Genomic DNA, 25,282 nt, shown 5'->3' with positions numbered 1-25,282 from the left:
ACAGCATCACATGTCTATAACATATATATACGACAACACTACTGGAGAAGAAAGTAAATCCTGAAGTAGCACCCAGTTGCATGCAATACTAAGAAATTAAATAAAACAGGACTTGCATTAACAAGGAACCCTCTATCCAACAAACTAACTACAATTGACAAGGGAATCCTCCCTAATAACTAATACAGAAAATAACAATACCATTCAATTCCAAAAATGCAATTGCAAATTAAAGAATGAGAAAATAAACCACAAACAAGTTGCCATTAATTTCTTTTATCTTTTCCTACCTGATGATAAGTACAAATAATCTGCCTATTATCATGATGGAACTAGCTCAGAAACAACACTCAACAATATATAATATCATCAAGAAACTAAAACCAAATGATCCAAGTCCAGTGAAGAAACAATTCATGCAGAAAAACACCAAACAAAAGTGTTTCCACGTCAAAACTTTTATGCAGAAAAATAACAAATGGGCAGAACAAGTCAAAACTTAAACATGTAAGTGCAAAGACTGTGTAACTTACAATGCACATACAAGGCAAGCTCCTTTTTTCCTCAACTTTCTTCCTTTTTTTTTTTTTTCATTTTCTTCTATTTTCTCCTTTTTTTCGTTATACATAGAATGATGAGTCAAATAACAATTAAACATAAGCCCTCAAACAAAAGCCAACTATCCATCCACCCTATTCACAAATTTCAATCTAATGTGTATAAAACTCGGCCAGGAATATTATTACCATGGTCCCATGCTTCCTCCTAGATCAAAACAACCAGACTCCACTGCTCAACTCACTCCAACCCTCTTCAAAGAGGAAAAAAGAAAAGGCCTGGAATAGTAAAATTGCCAACAGAAGACCAGTTTGCCACTTCTACATACATCTCTACGCTAGAATTATTTCCAGGTGTTGATTCATCATGATTCTAAAAACAAAAGAATGGGTTGGACTTATCTCCATCCTTTGATCCATAAGACACTTGGCACAGTCAGTCATATTCAAACATTTCTGAATTTGGAGCTAGCGGCATTCCCTTCTGACTTGGGCTCCGTTTGGACATAGATGAGACTCTGGGCAGTGGAATAGGAAACATCATTCCCAGTGCGTGAAGCACCAGCATCGGCTGGAGTGGTCTGAGCATCACATTTCCACTGCAAGCTTCTGGCACCAGGTTTGATAGGAAGACGAGGCCTAAAGGTACCTGGTATAACTGTGGCAAAAGGAGCTATAGCAAAACTTGCAACAGCAAATGGATAGCACCGGACAATGCGGGGCCATGTCATGACAGGAGTAGCTTCTTGTTGAGCACAGCTTCCCTTCACAACCTGCGACAAGAACAAAATCAAACAGTTTAATTTAGTTGCCATAACATTTTTTGGAGAAAGAAACCAACATCCATGCTAATTTTAAAGCAAGAAATAGGCAGAAGTGCAAGTTCTTCACGCCTGAATCACACAGAATGCACCAGATTTTCTAGAACTATTTAATTAAATCATTCGATTTTCACCAGTTCCAACTCCACAGTTCAAGAATTCAAAATGTCCAACAAAATGAATTTTTACTTTAACGTCCAGAAAATAGACAAGTCGTGTTCTGTGGAATATAAAAGATGGAACATTTAAACTGGATGCATCTATTGTCTCGGTAACCTTCCTGCACTGAAATCTAATAAGTATTTCCTAGAATTTCCATACATCACTGACATGACAAGTTCATCAAAATACAGCCCAATGGATACATGACAAAAGACGTGAAATCACAACACACGTTTTGCTCCAGCATAGCATCAGCATTGGATTAGGTCTTCTGATAAGGACAAACTTCAAGGTGGCAATACAGGAATAGAGACCATTGGCTTGGTTCAGGTCTGGTTATATTATATTTATAACTATTCAGTGACAGGTCATAAAGTCAAGATAGCATTTCCTATAAAGTGAAAGAGATAAAAAATTCCCCCATAACCAAACGATACATAGAGGAGGTTGAATAAAAGAACAGAGGACAATGATTAAAAACCTTAAGAATGCGTTACATGAATGAGGTACCATCCAGAGATAAAGCATTGTCTGCCGCATCCTTATGCATGAACTCCACATAAGCTGACCTGTTTAGAAACTGTATCTTAGGAAAAAGATAATGCTTTCCCAGAGAAAGGCAAAGAGTGAGAGAGAGAGAGAGAGAGAATCCAGAACAAGTATTTCAAACACCTTACCCTTTTGGTTGCCCAGTCACTGCATCTGTAACTATAACAACTTTTAACACTTTTCCGAACTTATTAAAATGCCAAGAAAGACTGTCCTTGGTAGCAGCAAAATGAACCTGCTTATCATGGTGACGGTACCATATATTGTCAAGACTGAGGAGGGAGACATGTCTTTTCTAAACTAAAGAGATACTTTTGGTTTCATACATTGCTTAAAAGATGGTTCAAGAATCAGCATCCTGTAAAGGACGACCAGCTGCATATAAAACTGCAAAAGAAAATAGCAAAGAAATAAAAGATAACATTAAAAATGCAAGAAAAAATCCAATAGAACAGAATGAAATAGTACAGCAATTAAAAAAGAAAAAAACCAACTGACAAAAAAATATAGGTTAAAATACGCAAGAGAATGCCTTGTCTAACACATGCTACACCCAAATAATTTATCCTAAAATTACAACTCACCAGAAGAAGACTGCACTGTCTTCTGAGACATTTCTTGAATATCACTGGCACTTTTTACCTATAACTTAACACTGAAAGTAAATTTTAACAGCCCAGTGCACAGAATAAGGCAAGAGAGAATAAAAATGGGTCAGAACATCTTACATTTCCTCTTCCAACAGTAACAGGGTTGTCATTCTCCTTCATCAATCTATTGTTAGATTTTAGAGCGACTACCTCACTCTCCTGAAGAGATTTTTTACTGTTCAATTCTGAAACCTCCCATGGCTCTTGATAATGAGGTGGTTTCCAGGTAGTAAAATTGTTGATTATCTTAAGAGAAGTATTTGCTGCTGCAGTAGATTGATTGTGATCTTTGTTTCTTGTTATTTGCATGATTTCATCATACTTAGCTACAATGTATTGCACCATCAGTGAGTCATCACCCTTATTTCCACTAGATGTACCAGTGTGAGACACATCCATAACTCCATGGCCAACAACATTAACATCATCATACCCTTCATTGTCAGACAGAGAATCTGAAGCCAACCCCATCTCACTTTCTAACACTGTAACATGTTCTCCAGTATACTCATCTCTGGGATGATATGCTGATTGAGTTTTCACTAAAGGTTGGTTAAGACCTCCATATTCTTCGTTCTCAGGAAGAGATTCCTAAATTCCTCATGCTGGTCACGGGTCTCCAAAACATCCATTCCAGAACCAAGTCCGTCAAACACACTTCCAGCATTTTTGACCTTTGTCGCATCTTCAGCAGCTTCTGCCACAGCTTTGATCACTGTTGCCATTGGATTTGGCACTCTTGCAATGGACTGAATTCTCCTAGGATGATCTGGAAATGAAGAATCTCCAAAGGATGTTGAGACCACATATCGAAGGTGCTTGAATGAGGGCTCTTTTGCTGGCGATGGCCTCGAAGTTCCAACAGCATCTTGCACAGCAAATTGAAGCAGCTGCATAGGGGCAACAATGGCCATCTGATAAATTGCCTCCCTCTGTAAAAAGAGTTCATCTATGGATCAGAAAACTGTAGAGAAAAGAATGAGAAAAGACACAAAAATATTTCATTGAGAAACAGAACCCTTTCAAATCCTTGTTAGATCAACAATAGCATTTAATGATAGATATGTGACCCTAACGAATTAAGAAATTTATCACTGAAACCCACTATAAAACGCTTTCATAAGGGATGATATTTAGAGTCCCTCCATTGTTATATTTTGACCAATGAATGGGGATTCTCAGATCAACTTCCTTACTTATAGCAAATGTCCATTACTCCACTAAACAAGGATATGGAACCTAGAAATTCAAACCTTGGTGGGTTGTCGCTCATCAAGTCTGCTCCTTTTTTTCTTTTGACTAGGACAAGGAGAGGGAGATCTTCTGTGGCTTACTTTCTGACGGGCTTCTTCCTCAAAGCAAATATTCTCAACCTCAGTGGTCCGAAGAGGAGGTGGTTCAGCAGCATTGTGAACAAGTCCCTTCCACTCCCTATTGTGCCAATTCCTGGCAAACTTAGTGGACTTTCCTCTTTCAGAATCAGAATCCAATAGGTGAGAGTCAGCACCAGCCGACTGATTCCCCAATACGATTGTTTTGGCTGCTTTTTCCACATTAGGATCCTGAGAAGGAACATATAGATCCAAATTTGAAGCCAGATGATCCCACAACCTGTTCAAAAGCAAAATAAGAAAATTTAAATAAATAAATATACGAAAACTAATCGTTTCAGATACAACGATGACTTAGGGTAAAGTCCCTGACAACTACGTTCATATAGGCACTGACTTCGCCAAAGAAGGAAGTTGGAAAAAGGATAAATACCAGGAGACAAAAGAATCACTATCATCCCCAAGAAAAACATTCAACTCATTCCTTGCTTCATCTTTACATCTGCCGTTTCTCAATAAAACAATCACAGATTCCTGCCACTCAAATCAATGAATTGGGAATATGATTAGACACCAATTGAAATATCTGATCTTTCACAATTTGTCTAACTGATTTGCAGATTTGAGAATTCCATTCCAATATGAATATAATCATGCACCAGAGCAGCACAAAAAAGTACCGAAAGGTTTACTAAATGGTAAACAAACTACAACTAATGCAAGAGACATTGGTATCATGGCAAAGGATATTACAACTGAGAAAAAACAAAAGGGCTTTTGAAAATCCACAGAAATAGTCATAAAATCTTAATAAAAAAAAAAAAAGGAGAATGAAGCCTTTTAATTCCTTACTTCCTCAACACAAAAATTACCACTAACACATCAAATGCAATTCCCAATCAGATTTCAATGCTTTGGCCCCAGGTAAAGGAAAACTTCAGCTTGGGCTTCTTCCCAGCCCGCTTATTTCACTAATGACACAAACTCTAGATAAGTACATAGAATAAGCAAATAAAAGATAGATAGTAAAGTAGTTGAAAAGTTTAAATTCTATAAGAAACCTTATCGTGCCCTACAGGATAGACCTTAAAAGCATGCAATCATTACCCAATTGAATCAAAGGCCTTCTAAAAGTCTTAACCTCAAATGCCCCATAACCATAAAGGAAATCTCACAACTACCCAAAATGAAGAACCAACTTTATGATCAATGCAACAGTTCAAATGTAAAAAATTTACAATATTCGCACATAAATAATCAAAGGCAAATTCATAAAAATAATATAAATCAAAACTGATTAGTAAAGGAGGGGGGGAACAGAGTACGACAAGAGTATCATCAGTGTAGTCATCCATAAACTCCTTGAGTTTATCCAGTACTCTCTCTCTCTCAACTAGGATGCTCCATCTCCACTAAAAGTAACTTTAAACGTCAAGTCATCAAGTCGATCCACGCTGCCCATATAGGGCGATTTACTCTTCAAAACCATAAGCTAACCTCTATAAATATTAAAAAAAAAAAAAAAGGATAATAGGCAATTCCAGAAACCCTAACTCCAGGGGTTTGCAAGCATCAACAAAAGATGGAAGCGGTGAATAGATTGAAAATGCGGAGGCAGGTAAGAGAATAGCGGTAATTGTCGAGGTTTGAGAAAGAGAATAGATTTGAGAGAATCGAAAGGTGGAAGAAGTGCGGATATAGGTACCGACTTTGGCGTTTGGTGATTGAGAGTAGGGGTGTAAATGATACGTTAATACTCGCAAGCTATTCGGGTTCGATTCGAAAAAAACTCGAATTCGGTTCGATTATTGTCGAGTCGAGCTCGAGCTCGAGTAGCTCGACTTATCGATCGAGTCGAATTCGAGTATTCTTATATCTGACTCGAGTAGCTCGCGAGCTTAATCAAGCTTTTATATTTAAATATATTTTTATTTTTTTTAATTAATAAAATATTTCGAATCCGAGTTCGAGTTCAAGCATAAATAATCGAACTCTTGTCGAGTATACGAATCGAGCTTATTTTTACATATTAATTGAGCTTAATCGAGCGAGCTCGAGTAACTCGAATTCGATCACGAATCGAGTTCGAGCTTGAAAAATAAAACTCGATCGAATTCGAATCGAGTATCGAGTCCCAAATTATGAATCGAACTCGAGCTCGAATTTCTCACTACTCGACTCGGTTCGACTCGTTTACAACCCTAACTGAGAGTGGGGCTGGTTGCGGATAATAAAAATATTAAAAAGTTATCTCAATGAAATATCAAGCAAGAAAAAGTAGTTTAAAAACTATTGGGCTGATGGCCCATCTTAGAGGGCTCATAAATCAATATTAACCCATTTTGCATAACTGAAGCGCCTTTGAAGGCCCGGCTCTGTGCACTTTATCACCAAGTCAGGCGATGGCACGTGTCCTGAATATCTGACCACTGCATTTGTCTTTTCTTGCCTCTCTTTCCATTGTTTCCCCTTAAAAGAACCATTTTATTTTCCTCCACCCCAAGTACCCAACGCTAGCCACATCTTTTCGTGTCCGCCCTAAACCTTCTATTTCTAAATACTAGAGTTACCCTGCGTTATGCGACGGTGTTTGATATTGAAATAATGTATTAATATATCGAATATTAATATCTGTATATGTTTAGATAAATAAAATAAATATGCAATCGCATTTGCGTAACAAAAATTAAGAATCACAAAGTAATTAATTAATATGCAAATTAATGTTTATAAACTTCACTTCTTAAATTATAATATAAATACAAAAAATAATTTGAATATAATTTAAAGTTGCAAATGCACATAATATAATTTGAATTTTTTTTATTAGTGTTATAACACTAAGAAAAGAATGAAGCAATATCTTTTGTAAACTTAATGACTTGAATATAAGTAATTTAGCAGTGACATAATCAGGTATATCATGATTAGATTTTTCAAGGATCTTTTATGATTGAAAAATAATGAAAATATTATTCCAGAAAAAAAAAAAAGAGAGAGAGAATAAGATATCAACTATTGCATTGTCGATGACATCAATTTTCCAAGTAAATCTTCAAAATTCTCTTTTGAGAAATCAAAAGCCAAGGTAGTATCTAAGCTCTTCATAACTCAAGTTTTTTGATATTTGAAATTAACTTTTATTTTTACAATAAAAATAAATAAATAAATAAAACCATAACAATAAGATTCTAAATTTTTTATTGGAAATAAAAAATCAAAATTAATTAAACATATCAAACATGATTAGCTTCTGACACTAAAAATATAGAAGAGACAATCAAATCAATTAAAAAATAAAGAAAAAGACTAATAGTTGATAACACATCAAAGACATCCAAATCAATGTAATATTTTGTTAAGAAGTCAAATTATTTCTTTAATTTTTATTATATAAAAAATAAAAAATATTTTATTTCAAATTCTAGAGAAGGACAATACTAATAATAAAATAAAAATTAAAAAATTAAATTATTTTCTAAAAATACATTACAGAGGTTTAAGTTTTTAGTAGTATTTTTTTAACATTTAATGACGTTTATAAATGTCACTAAAATATTTGCGACGTTTGTAAAAAATGTCACTCAGAGTGCCGGTTATATACGCGTCGCGAAAAATAACAGCTTTTTTAAAAAAATATCTCAATATTAGTGGCATTTATATCTGAAATGCCTTCATTTTAGTGACATTTGTATCTTTGAGATGCCGCTAAATTAGTGACATTTTTATGAGAAAAATATCATTGTTTTAGTGGCATTTGTAACTGAAAACGCTGTTATTTTAGAGACGTTTATATTTAAAAATGCCTCTATATTAGTGATTTTTTTTCTTTGAGATGCCACTAATTTAGTGGAGTTTTTATGAAAAAAATGTCATTGCTTTTGTGGTGTTTGTAACTGAAAATACCCTTACTTTGGAGGTATTTATATTTGAAAATACGTCTATATTAGTGACATTTGTATTTTTAAGACGCCGTTAATTTAGTGATATTTTTATGAGAAAAACACCATTGCTTTAATGGCATTTGTATAAAAATACCACTTAACTAACAGCATTTCCTAGTAAGAGCACTGCTACTTTTTGTGGTATTTTATGATACAAATATTACTAAATTATTCATTTAGCGATATTGTTGAACGTAAATGCCGTCATTATGTAAAAATTTTTTTTTAATTTCTGTTAATAAATTTTATTTTCATCAAAGAGCTTAAATTCAAAAACTAAAATTAATAGAAACTTAATTCACATTTAAAAATGCATCTAATTAATACAAAGTTTAATAATTAGTATAATAATATTCAAATATTTTTAATACATTAACAAAATCAAAATTAAAATGTATGAAATGGATGACTGTATACATTTTGCTGGCTACTAATTGATGAAAAAAAATTTTTACCTTGGTCACTAGCGTGCTCAATAACCTACTGAACAATACCATACAATTTTTAACACTTCATTGTAAGCTTTTTTATATTTAAAAATTTAAATATTTACTAAATATAATACCCGAGTTTGTAGAGTATCAAGATCATTTCCTGAAAATTATTGTTGCATAAAATTCATAAAATGATCGAATTAATCATGTAATTGCTAAAATTTTGCATGCTCTTGCTCCATTCTAGCATGTTTTTCCTCAATTTTGGCATGCTCTTGTTCTCTTTCTTCTTTCATTTGCTGAAAATGTTGTTGCTTAGTTTGTAACTCCCCTATCAATATTGAAATGTCTCGCGAAGAATGACTTACTGAGAATATAAATTACTGAAGCTATATTTATAATAGACAGATGGTGTTAGACCTAATCCAAGGCCTTGGACCCGTCCATGCCTTTCTTTTTCAGTAACTTTTATGAATATCCAATTTTTTATTTTTTGCATGTGAAGAAAACCATTAAATGTTACTTTAATCTCAATAGTCATTTTTTCTTTCACTTTTTCTTGTGAATTTGTCATATACAACTATCAAGTTTAATGATTAATTGATAATATGTTAAAACGAGTAAATATTTATTTCTATTAAAATAGATGATACAAATTATCATAATTTCTTGTATTTTGACATTCATGTAAGATCCATCTTTTTTTGTATGTGTTATGCAAAAAAGTTTCACACATCCAATTGTATCGCCCATCTCATTCTCCTATACAAAAACATATGTTATTTGATATGATACATATCAACCGTAACTTATTCCTACATATCAAGCTTGTCAATCAAGTATTAATATTTCGAATAATTTTAATCTCATGTATTTATATTTTAACCTTGTAACAACATAATAGTTTTAAACATACGCAAACAATAAAAGCATTTTAGGCTTTCACACATATCGATTATGAAAACCAAATTCAATTATTTTCTCTCGATTTAATATCGAGGATTGAAGCCATTCAATATGTTGAAAGCCATCCAAAAGTTTAATTTGTATATTTGCCTTTTATATGCAAAAATAATCCCAAATAGACATAAATGATAACTTTTTCTCCCATATCAACTGTAAAAACTAAGTTCAATTAATCAGACAAGTTTAATATCAAGTATTGAAGCTATCCAAACTGTTAAAATACAACAATAATAACAAATTTGTATTTTTACCTAAATATACGTAAGCAATAACTTTTTCATACATATCATCCATGCCAACTAAGTTCAAATCTTTCGATAAGTTTAAAATAATGTATTGAAACTATCAAAACTATTAAAACAGAACAATAACTGTTAATTTGCATATTTATCTTTTAACGGCAGAAAAAGTTCATTCATTAGAAAAGTTTATTATCATAAAATTACTATTTCTTTTTACTTTCTTACAAAACTTTTTGATCCATTTCTGTGACTATATTTTTGTTACTTTTTTCTACCAATCCCAATATGTTCTCTTTGCTGTCATAAAAAATAATTGCGTATATGATTGAAATACAAATATTATCAATCTAAACCATAAAACACTTTCATCATTTCATTCTACTATACAAAGTTATAAACTAGTACCTTTCATTTTCTTAAGAACTAAAATTTAACTAATTGTTTATATTGTCACCTAATCACATTACTGGGTGAATTTTTCATCATCGCCTCTATAGTAGTATTTCGATCGAAATACTTATTCTTCAAACTATGGTTAAAATCGTTCCATTTCTTTTTCAATGACTTAAGCATAAATAAAGTTAGTATTTCAAGTACAAATCTTGACTGTAATAATACAATAAGAAAAGTTTGAATAAGTAAAAAAAATGTAAAATAAATTTTTTTTATATCTAATTAATTATACTAATACCTTAATAAAGTTTAAAACATCAACATTAACTTCTTCTGGAACTTTATGCCATGTTTCATAATGAATAGGCAATTTCATTCCATTATGGGCTAGCATGCCTAGAAATCCAGCCAACAGTTAAGCCTTTTCACCAATTGGTTGCCTATAAGAGTTTGTAAACACTACAATATGCTCGTTAAAAGGTAGTGCAAATAATTCCTTCAAAGTTGTCTAACCTCTGATCCTTCGTTGACCATTATTATCAACTGCAACAAATAAAAAATATATTTATAAAATCGTAATACTTTTATCATTATACTCGAATTCTAAAATTGGAGTATATCATACTTACATTCAAATTTAAAGTATAATCAATTGATGGAGTACTATCTAAATTTGGACCTCTCGTATTGTTAAATCTAATATCAGTTGAAGGGTTAAAAGTGACGAAGTTAGATTCGACAGTACGTTCATTTCCTTTCAAATGATTCAGTTCATAGCCAATATCTACAGGTACCGCAGACAATTTTGAATTAATATCTCTGATATGTTTTTCTTTCAACCTACTCCTCTGCATTGTAGCTACCCTACATCATAAAAGTGAATATAGAAAAGATATTAGTTTAGAATATATATAAAGACATTGAGAAGTTAAGAAATCAAAACCTACTATATATAAAGAACATATCGATTTAATTAAATCAAAAGATAATGTATGATTTAGAATACAATAATTATACAATAGTGAATGTGACATTAATTACATACAATCATTTACTATATTATGGCTTAAACATTCGAATTACAAATTATAGACGCACTATTTTATGGTTCATAAATATCTTCAATAACATCTTCGTAGACCCACTGAGCATAGGTACTAAAGATATTTTCATCCAAGTTTTGTTCAACAAAATAATAACATTCAGTTCCATGTTCAACATCATCTTTGATATCTAATCCCATATCAAATAAGTTTCTAGGTATGTTTTGAAAAACAACAAACCAACCATTTCTTTGGGATCTTTAAAGTAAAATACTTGTTTGACTTGAGATGAAAAAACATATGGTTCATCGATGAATTGTTCTCTAGTGTGAATTAATTAGGAAAAATTCATAAGTGTAAATCCATACTGATCTTTCTTAATACCTATTGTGCTATTCACATTAACCAAATCACACCAAAATAAGATAACTTTTCACTTGCCATAATAATCCAACTCAATGATGTCATTAATCATGCCATAATAGTCAACATTTTCCTTTAAAGGTTTTGTGTCCCTAGCACTAGCATAACTAGTAGTTGATGAAGTCACAATAACTCCTGAATTTTGTATACTTTTAAATCTCTCACAGGATTTAGTGTGAAACTAAATTCATTGATGATGAACCTTTGTGTCGTTTCATAATCGGGTTCAGATTATATGAAAGACACTTCACTTTTTCACTAACAAGTTTTCCACTCCAAACCTATAAAAGTGGAATAAATATATATGTTATTAATGTTATTTATACCGTAAGCATTCAATGTAGGTTTCTCTTAAAGGGAAGTATGGCATTACTTAGAGTTGCTCCTAACCATTCATGAAAATTTTCAGCAAAGACTTATTAAGCTGTTGAGGGTTTGATCATCGATAATGTGTAAGATCTATCAAATTATTTCTGTACTCACTATAAAGTATCATGATAAAGTATTAACAAAAAAAATAAAAGACAATAAATTTTGCTTAATGTAATGAATAATTTTCGTGCTAAAAAACTTACATGTGAAATGCTTCAATTGCCTGTACCTGTGCCCAAGATTTATATATCGATGGCATGTGCCCAAGATTTATCATCTAACTCTATCAATTCAGCTTTGCCTATTGGTTGTTCAAAACTTAAAAAAAAAATAATTATAGGCCGAGTCTGTATGTTGTATACTAACATTTCTTGATAATTTATTAAATCTTATTTCAACATCTTCCAAATAACGAGAACAAAATATTATACACTCTTCTGTTAAATATCTTTCATTAATAAAACTTTTCAGATAGTGTTTGTTACGACAATAAGACTTTAACCTCCTTAAAAACTTATAGCATAAATCATTAGTCATATATTATTTTAAGTTGAGTGGCTTGATCATCAATAAAAACGTAATCAATTTATTAACAAATAATACCATTTATTAGGATACATCTATCGATAATAAACTAAACCACTGACTTTTACTTCATATGAAAGGTGGATAATCAAATGCATCATAATAGTGAAGAAATTTGAAGGAAAGTTCTTCTCTAAATGGTATAAAGTAATCGCAGCTCGATCTTAAAGTTTGTCAAGCTCTTTCATATTTATACATTTTTGACATAGAGATTTAAATATGTTACTCAATTCAATTACCACAGAAGTGACTTGGTTTGATATTAATGAACGTAAAGCAATAAAAAATAAGTCTTTCATCAAAATATGATAATCATGTGACTTCAATGAAGAAAGCTTTCACTCTTTTAGATTCGCACATCTTGATATATTTGACGCATAGCTATCCAAAACTTTGATATTTTTAAAAACCTTGTAAAACACATCTTTTTTAGCTTTAAAAATCCCAAAACAAACAACAGGTAATCGATATTTACCATTAGGAAGCAGCTTCGAATGAAAGTCTGGGTGAATCTCCATATCAACTAGGTCAAGCTGACTCTTTTAGTCATCGTTGGATCTTCTATTCACATTGAGAATTGTCTCGATAAAATTTTTGTAAATATTTTTTTATGTGCATCAAATCAAAGTTATGACATAATAAATTATATTCTTGATAAGATAACTCAAAAAAGATGTTTCTTTTTTTTCATAACTCAGACTCATTGGGGTCATTTATTTTATCATCTTCTTCATCACTTTGAACATCAAGATCACCAAATTCAACTTGAGTATCACCAACTTGCATAATATGAAGTCAGACACCTTTAAAGATGTCCCTCACTATTTTCTTTGATGGAGTCATTTTTTCATAAGTAAAATTGATATTTTTTAACTTTGACAAGATATTAGACCCACTAATAGGTAAAAGAGATCTCCTTAACTCTTCAATTCTATCAATGAGATTTTTTAAAATCTAAATTGATGATTATCATCTAACCATCGATGATGTCTTATATAACAAAACTTTCTATTATTAGGTAACCACGTCGAACATATCTGTGCAGCACAATATGCACAAGCATAATGACCTTTTGTACTTTAATTAGATAAATTCATATAAGCAAAAAAATTGTTGATAGTCTATAATAAAGTAGCACGCATATTGAAATTTTCTTCTTTTGATGCATCATAAGTCTCAACTCATTCTCATAATTACTTTAACTCTTTAATAAGAGGTTGTAAGTGGATGTCTATATCATTACCCATATCTTTTTCCACGAGAATTATCATAGACAATATAAATGACTGTTGCTTCATAGCAATCCATGGTGGTAAATTATAAGGAATCAATACAACTGATCAAATATTATAAGAAGTACTCATCATTTTGAATGGGTTAAATCCATCATATGCAAGTCTAAACATAACATTTCAAAAATCAAATGTAAATTTTAAAAACCTAGAATAAAATGATTTTCATGCTAAAAAATCTGTAAGATACCTCAATGATCCATTATTTGTCTGCTTCCCATGATGCCACTTCATTGAATCTGTAATTTTTGAAGACATGAAGAGTCGTTGAAGTCTTGGTATTAATGAAAAATAGCATAAAATCTTAACAGGCTTTTTTTTATATATATACCTCATCACCATCCCCATTCAACCTTTCATCGGGGTTTTTGTCCATCCAATGAGAAATACCACACAAATGATAAGATTTTTAATTTTTTCTATCCCTCAAATACAACATGCAATCATTGGGACAACTATAAATTTTTTCATATCCAAGACCTAAATTCTTAATCATCTTTTTTTATTCCTTACAAGATTTAGGGATTTTTGTAAAAAAAAATATTTCTTTCATAAACTCTAATAATAAAGTCAAAGAGTTTTATGCCCATCCACATAAGCATTTCAAGTGAAAAAAATAAACATAAAAAGATAACCTTGAATGCCTTAATCCCTCAAAAAGTTTTTCATTCATATCCTCAAGTAACCTATAAAACTTTGACGCTTTTTTTTTAGTTTTTTGGTCACGTACACCTATCATAGGTTCACCAAATTCATGCATTTCAATATTGGACTGATTAAATCTTTCATTTTGGGGAGAAAGATTACGAAAATATTGGTTATGAATGTTAAAAATATCTCGCAACATGCCTTTAATGTTATCTGCTATAAAAGGATCATGTTGGTGTTGGAGAGCCCTTGAAGTTGAAAAAACTATAGTGAAAGATTTTGACGGTACAGACTTTCCATAAAAATATCAATTATCATATCTCGAAAGAAATCCAATACAAATTAAATGTTCAAAAATAACTTGATGCATTTGCCTCTCGATATTAGCACACTTCATATATGGGCATAATATCATGTTATCTTCACTTGTATTCTCAAATGCAAAATTAAGAAAATTTTTCACTCTATCTCTATACTTTTAACTTAATCTTGACTTTTGCATCCAACTCTTAACCATTTAATACTTATTACATTATTAGACCAAATGTATATAAATAATTTATATGAAAACGAACATGTACGACACTTAAGTTTACTATGTTTTAAACAAAAGACAATAACAAGATCGGTATTTACACAAAATGAGAACTTTTTGTTGTAAAGTAATTTATCAGCTATTAGATATTATGAATGTTAAAACTCTGCTGCTAACGTAGATAGTACCCAATAATATTTATAGTTGGGGTTGAAATAAGGTGAAATAAGATGGATTTTTGAGAAAATTGTTTACATTAAAAAGAAAATCATGAATTACAAAAGCTAAAAGAATAGTCGAATGAAGTAAAAGCTAAAGTAAATAAGTAATGAATAGTCAAAATAGGGTTCTAAAAGACAATGCTTGAATACTAAAAGCTAAAGGAAAAGGAAAGTAAATTGTACTTGGTCTAAAAAGAAAATAGTATAATAATGAAGATGAAGCTTGAAGATGGTGATTGGATGCGCTAAGTTTGAAAAGATTTTTATTGGACCGGATTATAAAAGACGTTTACTTAGAAAAATGCCTACAATGATTCCATCCTAAATATTTTTTGAATATATTATAGGCACCTTTAACAGAGTCGTAATAGAATTGTTTGAGATTATTAAAAGCATTTACACCACAAAAAACGTGATTACTAATTTCATCTAAATTTTTTATTTATTTATTGAAGGTATTTTTTACATAATACGCCTTCAATAACTCTCTCATTTTTATCTTACAATATTAGTGAAGACGATTTTTACAAAAAATACCTTCAATAAATTTTTTTTTAAAAATTGTTTGAAATTATTAAAGGCGTCTTATGTTGAAAACGCCTTTAATATTATACAACTTATGTTTTAAGGGGTTATTGAAGGCTTTTATTCCAAAAAAAATACCTTGACTAATTCGTTTTATTTCTTGAAGCAATTTGTTGAAGTGTTTTCTATTACAAAACACCTTTAATATTTCACTGCTCAAATTTTAAGACGGATAGTGAATGCATTTATTGTAGAAAAATGCTATTACTAAATGCTTTTATTTTATTTTAAGTACAAACGCATTGAATAATTTTTAATTAAAATTATTGGTATTATTAATAGCATCTTCTGGTGAAAAACGCCTTTAATAATTGAGAATTTAAAATTTTTAACCATTAATGAAGGCATTTATTCCAAAAAATCACCTTCATTGAGTACATTTTATTATGTACATAATTATTAAAGGTATTTTTTTTATAATAATCGCCTTCAAAATTTTTTGTTTAAAAATTTTGAGATTATTAATGACGTATTCTACTGAAAAATGCCTTCAATATACCCCTACGGTTATAGAAGGCATTTATTCCATAAAAATTTCTTTAATAATTTTTCTCTAAAAAATTTTGAGATTATTAAAAGCGTCTTCTACTAACAAGGGCCTTCAATAATTCCATTTAAATTAGCTACATAAATATTGAAGGCATTTCTTGAAAATAAACACCTTCTAAAATTTATTGGGATTATTAAAGGCTTCTTCTACTGTAAAAAAAAATTCAATATACAGCTACACAAATTTTAATATAGTAATTGAAGGTGTATATTCAAGAAAAATTCCTTTAATAATTTATTTTAAAATTTATAGATAATTAGTGAAGGTGTTTGCAGATAATAACCACTATCAATAATTTTCTTTAAAAAAATTTAGGATTATTAAAGGCGTCTTATTCTGAAAAATGCCTTCAATATACCACTATGGTTATAAAAGACGTTTATTTCAGAAAAACGCCTTTAATAATTCTTTGAAACTTAGTACATAATTACTAAAGGCATTTATTAATAACACATGCCTTCAATAATTTTCTCTAAAAAAATTTTAGATTTATTAAAGGTATTTTCCACTGACAAACGTCTTCAATAATTCCTTTTAAATTATCTTCATAAAAATTCAAGGCATTTTTTGATAATAAACGCCTTCAATAATTTTTTTCTAAAATTTATTGGGATTATTAAAGACGTCTTCTACTATAAAATACCTTTAATATACCGCTAAATAAATTTTAACACGGTTATTAAAGGCGTATATTCAAAAAAAATACCTTTAATAATCCTTTGTAAATTTTATAGATAATTATTAAAAGCGTTTTCTGATAACAATACCTTCAATACTTTGTTATAAACTTTTGAAGTCCATAATTATTGAAGGTATTTTTTACATAATACATCATCAATAATTCCCTCCATCCTGATCACAGGCATATCAGTGAAGGTAATTTTCTACTAAAAACACATTCAATAATTTTTAAAAATTATCGAAGACATTTTTTGAGGATAAATGCCTTAAATAATTTCGTTGCAAAATTATTTTTTGGATTACTAAAGGCATCTTTTTATAAAAAAAAACACCTTCAATAATCTCTAATAAAATTTTAAGAGGATTATTGAAGGCGTTGTTTCCAGAAAAATACCTTTAATAATAATTTATATATTCATTTCCCTGCCTTGAACATCGAAATCACAAATTGCTAGTACACAGAATGATTAAAAGCTGCGTTATTCAACCAAACCAAACCCTTAAACACATTTTTATCAGACCATTATTTTTTTTATCCCTATCGTTGTCACCGTCCTTCAATAAATCAACAGTGTGTACCTTTTTTTTACCGATAAATTTTTTTTTTTAGTTTACTATATTATTTATAATATTCGATAGAGATTTTTTTTTGGTTCCTTAATATTTACATATGTGTTTATATATTTTTATTAACTTCACTGTAAGCATAATTGTCTAAGTACCTTTCATTGCATGTATGCTGTTTTTATGTAGTACGTCGTAAATATTATGGTTTGCTGAACCTTGTTGTCTAATTTTTTTTACTGAATGGTATTGTATGATATTGAAGTCTTGAATCATATGCTGAATGGTTTGCTGAACCTTGTTATTTGATATTGTATTGTCGAGTGGTATTGTATGATATTGAGGGGCTAAATCATATGCTGAATGGTTTGCTAAACTTTGTTATCTAATATTGTTTTGCTGAATAGTTTTGTATAATATTGAGAGGCTGAATGGTTTGTTGAATGGTTTGCTGAATGGTATTTCTGAATGATTTGCTGAATGGTGTGTTTAAGCACATTACTAATTGGTGTGCTGAATGGTGTTTCTGTATGTAGTATAGTATTGGTTGTATTTAATAATGTACAGTATCAAATTTACGATCATATTGTGTAATTTATATAATTATGATCAACATTGTAGGTATCATAAACTCTGAACAACATCATTCTCCTTCTAATGAACATGCACAAAACACAACTGTAGGCCAAAAAAGAAAGGAAATGAGCCCAAATAAATAAATTAAAGTGAGTGAGATAAAAATTCATGTTGACTTTAATCAAAATGGATAACCTGTGTCCGAAGGAGCTGTCAAGATGGCTACTCATATTGGATCCATCGTTCGTTGTAAGATTTTCATTACGTACATCGATTGGTGATGAGTTTCTGATGATCTAAAGAATGATATATGGCAATCGATTGTGGAATATTTATTCAATTATTTCGTAAAATTTGTTAAATCATCATTTAATTAAAATTTAGTGTGTTCATACTAATTGTTTTAACTTATTTAGGAACGATTCGATGTCTTAATTGACTGTAAAAAGATTGTGTTACAATCTACTTATAAAGCATTCAGAGACTTTAAAAGTAGATTGACAATCTAATATATTTTATCGCTGGCTGGTGAAGGTGATGTATTGACTATTCCACTTGTAACATATATAGATGTCATAAGTATTAAAGATTAGATAAATTTTATTTAATATCGACTTTTAAAAGATTTTTCAGTATGCAAACCTATTACCAAAAAAATTGTTCATAAGTCTTTATGCGATATAGGCTTTGATCTTCATATATAATTGATGTAATTTCTTGATTTTGTAGAAAATCAAAGAAGAGTAGCGGGACATTTGGGTCAAACAATAATATCACCATCGGATAGTGAGAAAGGGACATACAATGTGAAGTATAAGCTTGTATGTATTCATACACTTATTTTATACTCATTAATTAATATTTATAAACATTCATTTCATACATTCTTATTCTTTTATTACGATAATTTAATAGGAATCAGCGAGCTATAACATAAAAGTTTTCAAATGAAATGTCTGAAAACAAGGACATCTACGGAAGGCTGGATCATTTACAGATTAAGCAACTGAGAAAATGGCAAAAAAGATTATATGTATAACTACTTTTTTAATATAATGTATGATTTATATTGTGGTTGTATGCATGAGTGTATACTAGCTTATACAAATTTATTATTATAGCCTATCTTATTGTCGTCTTTTAGGATGATTATGCTGTCAAAATCTAATATGGTGAATTGATAACCCAGTATGGCGAACATCCTTTGTCTTTAGCATTAGGCGTTAAAGAAAGGCCTAGTCAGGTTCATAGGGTTTGTAAATTTGTCTTACTATCAAAGTTTTTTGGTAATCAACCAAAAACCATACGAATGAGAAATGCAGAATATAAAGTAATCATTGAGCAACAACAGCAACGAATTAATGATCAGGAGTAATGCCTCAATGAGCAACAGCAAAGACTCATTGTTTTGGACTCCATGTTGGTAGCAATGTGGCATAACATGCTAGTACATTGGTCTGATAGCATCATCCCCATAGGAGAAACTTCTGTTACAAGTAAAGAAGCGAATCCATCCTCTGCTACCACCCAATAAGTATGATATTATTTATAATTTTAATAGTGATTTGTTTATTATATTGATTGATTTGGTTTTAATATTTATATTTCATTAAATATTATAGTATGATGTTTGGACTCATAGTATGACACATGTTCAGGCTTTTTTGGATGAGTTATCCAAATATTTGCTGGAGTATTTTTTCGGAGAAAACTTTATAACCATTGAGTTTGAGGAAGGGTTATTTGATAAACTATCATTTTTTTTCATTGGTGTGGAGGAGGTTAAAGAATTTTATGAACTGGATGAATTATCAGCTGCTAAGATAGTTGCTTATACGAGGTTAGCTTATAAATACAAATATGCACATTCAAAATGTAATAATCTATATTAAGGTGTAATACTAACTAGCAGTATTAATTGTTATCGTGTAGCTTCCTATATAGAGAGCTCAAGAGGAGACAGTTGTTCAACAGATTTAGATTTATTGACCTCAACTTCATTAGTGAGCAAAGTGGGACAGTCACTTATCATGCTAATCATGTGATCTTATGCATGAGAAGACCATTTGATTATTATTTGCTCCCGTATAATGCGCAATAAGCTATATACTAACCTTAATTACACCAACCTTATCCAAATCTGATATGATGCGTAATCTGAGTATATCATTGTTATTATTTTACAGTCATCATTGGGTGCTTATTGTGATTGACACTAAATCTTTAACGCCATACTTACTTAATTCAGTTAATCCAATGGTGATGCCTAACATCGATATTCAAACTTTTATAAAGAGGTATTACATTTTGTTATATCATATATCTTTTGTTTCTTCATAAGTAATTTTATTTATGTATTAAGTAAATTTTTTTCAATGTAGGATAATATCTGCATTCAATAAGAAGATAAAAAAAACCAAAATGGGTGCCATTACTGGTAAATGTGAAATATATTCTTTTATGCTTAGTTTGTGTAGAGAAATATTTTTTAAACCCACTCAATTTAATTTTCAGGTACCTCGTTAACCCAGTAATACTAAATGTGGATATTATGTCTTTTGTTTTATATGGGAGATAGTGTTACATAATTTTATGACCACACCATTCAAGGTTAGTATAAATTTTGTAAACTCGTTATATCTTCAAAAAAATAAAAATGTACATTATGTCTTCATTTCTTAGCATTTACTTCTGATTTTTTTTTAGTGAGAGAGTAAAGAAAGCTTCATGGAAGAGGAATTGGACGAAGTCCGTAAAGAATAGTGTGATTGTGTATTATCATTTATCAATGTTGATAAATCTTCAGGTTAGATTTGTTGGTTGAATGTAAATATTAAAGAATAAATTGTTATAATATTTTGAACATGCCATGTTGAATGAAAACTTTAAATTTGTATATTGGGATATTGATTTAATATTATTGTTATACTTAATATGAATACATTATATGTACTTAATAAATTATTGAGTACGATTATTTCATAAAAGTATATTAATATGGCAATATTATCAATTTTAATTTTGGATGTATGATCAATTTATTGAAATACAAAAATGTTCATTATGTAAATTTCAAAATATAATTTGTAGTATCACATATATAAACAAAATATTTTCTGAGCATTAATATAAAACTGACAACAAACGTTTTTTGGATATAAACCTACAACTAACTTGACATATACAATATCAAATATGTTTTTTTAATGGGATTAATGAAGGCATTTTTAGTAATACAATGCCTTGAATCATCCCTAATAAAAAATTTTGAAGGTATTTTTAACCAAAATCACCTTTAATAATCATCTTAAAAATTTATTGTATAGAATATTAAAAGCATTTTGAAAAAAAAAAATGCCTTCAAGAATTTGTCGCATCTTTTTTGTATGATTATTGAACGCATTTTTAAAAAATGCCTTCAATAATACCAACTAAAACTTAATCGAATGGATTATGAAAGGCATTTTTCTATGGGTAACACATTGAATAATCTCTAACAAAATGTTATTGAAGGCGTTTTTAAATATAACCGCCTTCAATAATCCACCATTAAAATTTATTATTTGGAATATTAATGGTGTTTTTTACCAAAACTGTCTTCCATAATCTCACCAAAAATTTATTGTGTGGAATATTAAAGGCGTTTTGAGAAAAAAAATACCTTCAAGAATCTGTTGCTTCTTGTTTGTATAGATTATTAAAGGTATTTTAAAAAAATACCTTCAATAATACCAACTAAAAATTAATCGAATGGATTATAAAGGCCATTTTCCTACAGGAAACACATTAAATAATCCTTAACAAAATGTTATTGAAAGCATTTTTGGATATAACCGTCTTTAATAATTCGACCATTAAATTTATCATCTAGTATATCAATGGCATTTTTTACCAAAACTGCCTTCAATACTCCCACCAACGTTGTTGTGTGGAATATTAAAGGCATTTTGAAAAAAAAAATGCCTTCAAGAATTCGTCGCATCTTTTTTGTATGGATTATTGAAAGCGTTTTTTTAAAATTTCTTCAATAATATCAACTAAAAATTAATCGAATGGATTATGAAAGGCGTTTTCCTATAGGTAACGCCTTGAATAATCCCTAACAAAATATTATTAAAGGTGTTTTTGGATAAGGTGTTTTGGATATAACTGCCTTCAACAATTTGACCATTAAAATTTATCGTCTAGAATATTAAAGGCGTTTTAAGCAAAAAACGCCTTCAAGCATCCATTCAAAATTTTTTCTATGGATTATTGATGACATTTTTTACAAAAATCACATTTAATAATCACAACAAAATTTTATTGATTGGAGTATAGAAGGCGAATTCGACTAAAAACGCTTTCAAAAATAGGCTCCATATTTTTCCTATAGATTATTAAGGGCGTTTCTCTGCGAAAAATGCCTTCAATATTCCCTGTAAAATTTTTTTAAAGCAATTGGTGAAGGCATTTTTGTCAAAAAACACCTAGAATAATTAAGTACAAATAATTTTTGCAAAAACTCAAAAAAGGCTAAAGGGATGGATCGAACTTACAATTTTATGGTTAATATTCGTACGATCCAAACATTTTGATATGATATTTATTGAAGGCATTTTTGAACAAAAATGACTTCAATAAGCCTGTGAAAATTTTTGGTCCAATTATTAAAGTTGTTTCTTATAAAAAATGCTTTCAATAATCTCATACAATTTTTTATTAGGTGATTATTGAAAACATTGTTTGTCAAAAATACGCCTTTAGTATTCATTAAAATTTTTAATGCAGAATTATTCAAGGCATTTCAGTTGAGAAATGCCACTAATATCAAGTCTTAGGTAGCATTTATAAGTAATAACATCGCTATTTGATTATTTAGTGATGTTTTGATAATAAATGCCTTAAATTTTATAAAAATACGAAAGCTAGCGACGTTTGTAAATAAAAGGCCGCTACAAAACTGTCATTAATACGCCATTTTCTTGTAGTGATACTAACAATGCTACTAATTTTTTACTTTATATTTCATTTTTTATAATTTTTTATAAAATAATTAATTATGTGTATTGCTGATATATATAATTTCTTTTACTTAGTTTTGTAGATAAGAGTGTAGTTAAATAATTCTAATATAATGTTTCTCCAATAAAATATATTATATAGTCCTTTTGTTCTACTTAATTATCACTTACACTTATTATGCAAACAAAATGTGAGGGTTTAAATTTGACTTTTGCGGAAAAAAAAAAAGAAACAATTAAATTTGATGAGATTAAGGTTACTTGTGTTAGTTTTTACTATAAATGTTATATATTTTGACTAACTTTATATTATATACCAAAATCAAGTATAATTATTTTTAGGAAAAAACAGTGAAAATGTATAAAATAAATACTAAAAAATTAAAAAAAATTGTTCGTATTTTTAGAAAAATTTAATCATTTTCGTTTTTCATTTATTTATTGGTATTATCCTTATTTGAATTTTGAAATAAAATGTTTTTTTATATAATAAAAATTAAAAATAATTAAAATTCTTAATAGAATGTTTTTTTACTTTAAATGGAATATTTTATTTTCATTCATAGAAGACTAGAATTGCATTAAAAATGCTGTAAAATGGTAAATTTATATAAAAAATAAAATAATAAATATGGAGCTCCAAATATAACACAGTTGTAAATGTGTTCAAATTTTGTTTTGTTTTAGTGTTTACGTTGCTTAACAAAACAGTTAATACAAAACAAGGTACTATAGTTAAATCATGTTGAAAAGAACCAAAAAGTGTATAGAATGAATATAATTCAATGAATGAGGATTCTTAAGGAGAATACCTTAAGTCAATGAGAGATGAGTTTTTAATTCAATTTGTATAATAAAAATGCATTTTAAATTTAAATTTTCGAATTTTTTGTACATTTTAATCTTTAGTTTAAACTCTTTACTGAGAAGTTTGGCCAAAATAAATATTTTCTAAGTAATTAGAATTACATATGTAGGATTATATGAGATTTCATGAGTTCCATTAATTCATAAATAAGGACATTAAAACTTTATTTTACATGAAATCTAATATTGGACTCCATTTTTGTTTCACGTGAGATTTAAATTCATGTAATTTAATTCTGATTTTTTTTGCTTAATCGGCACTGAATCTTGATAAAGGTGTAGGCATTTGGGGTTGGGATGAATCTCGTGGAAGAAAAGCGGTCGCCAGTTTGATGCGTTGCCGAAGATACATTTTCACTCCCCATCATTCCTCGCGTTTTGTCACGTAACAGTTTCGTCTATCGGATGACTGGTCCAACTCTGCTGACCAAGTCAAACTGTGGCCCAACTTGTTGCCGGCCCGCCACTAAACGTTGTCACAGTTGATAAGCTCTGCCTCTCTAGCTGGCTGGCTGGCTGGCTGGCACGGACGAAATAAAAGAGGGAAAAGGTGTCAGCAAGAAACATAACGCACACGTGTAGGCCAAGCAAGCTAGAGTTTAGGCGACGTCGTTGAAAGAGAAATTGGGTGTTGCGTGAGGTTGGTCAGATTGGGCGCCTCTATTTTGCGACCCTCGGTACCGTGGCTGTGAGTAAGAAAAGAATGCGACCTTGTCCCAATTTCCCATTATACCCTCCATATTTCTTTTTCTTTCTCTCCCTCAGCCTCGTGAATTCATCTGCAATCCTGTGATTTTTCGTCCTTCTCCTCCATGCAATGAATCCAATAAAAATATATATACCACTGAGTAGGCTGCAAGTATTAGTGCTGCATCCCTTTCAAAACACAGCCAACGTTCTCTTTGGTAGTTCAGAACGTTGGGGGAATTTTTTCTCGCATTGAATAAAATATTTAATTGTTAGAGAATAAATTTAATTTTTGCATTAAATTTATTGTTAATAATTATATGAAACAAAAAGGTCTGTAATATTTTATAACAAATGAGCTATAAACTATTTAAATATATTTAAGCATAAGCGTATATAATAATTAATAACAAATGGATTTTAACTATAAAAAAAAGTTTAAACACTAAAATTTGTAATAATTATCAATGAAAAAGTATAATTATTTACATGAATAATTATACTTGATAGAAATGTTTTGTTTAGAGTAGTTAATAACAAAAAATTTATAGTTATTTGTAAAAAAAAAAAGACTATTCAATCAAAATAAAAAGCTTTTTAT

General features: G+C 29.8%; 1 pseudogene across 1 annotated transcript; it reads right to left on the bottom strand.

The window, feature by feature from the left end:
- Positions 1 to 340: 340 nt before the first annotated feature.
- Positions 341 to 5,745, bottom strand: LOC111313651 (uncharacterized; annotated as a pseudogene). Its single transcript, XR_016332395.1, has 8 exons — positions 5,396 to 5,745; positions 4,504 to 4,604; positions 3,993 to 4,350; positions 2,818 to 3,671; positions 2,674 to 2,731; positions 2,218 to 2,476; positions 2,022 to 2,109; positions 341 to 1,330 (listed from the first exon to the last, which is right to left on the bottom strand). The product of XR_016332395.1 is annotated as an uncharacterized LOC111313651 (transcript).
- Between the last annotated feature and the right edge of the window lie 19,537 nt (positions 5,746 to 25,282).

Source organism: Durio zibethinus, chromosome 23, assembly GCF_047325235.1.
Source record: "Durio zibethinus cultivar Kanyao isolate XHJ-2024 chromosome 23, ASM4732523v1, whole genome shotgun sequence".
In the NCBI taxonomy this organism is placed as follows: Eukaryota; Viridiplantae; Streptophyta; class Magnoliopsida; order Malvales; family Malvaceae; genus Durio; species Durio zibethinus.
This window is presented reverse-complemented; position numbering and strand designations above follow the sequence as displayed.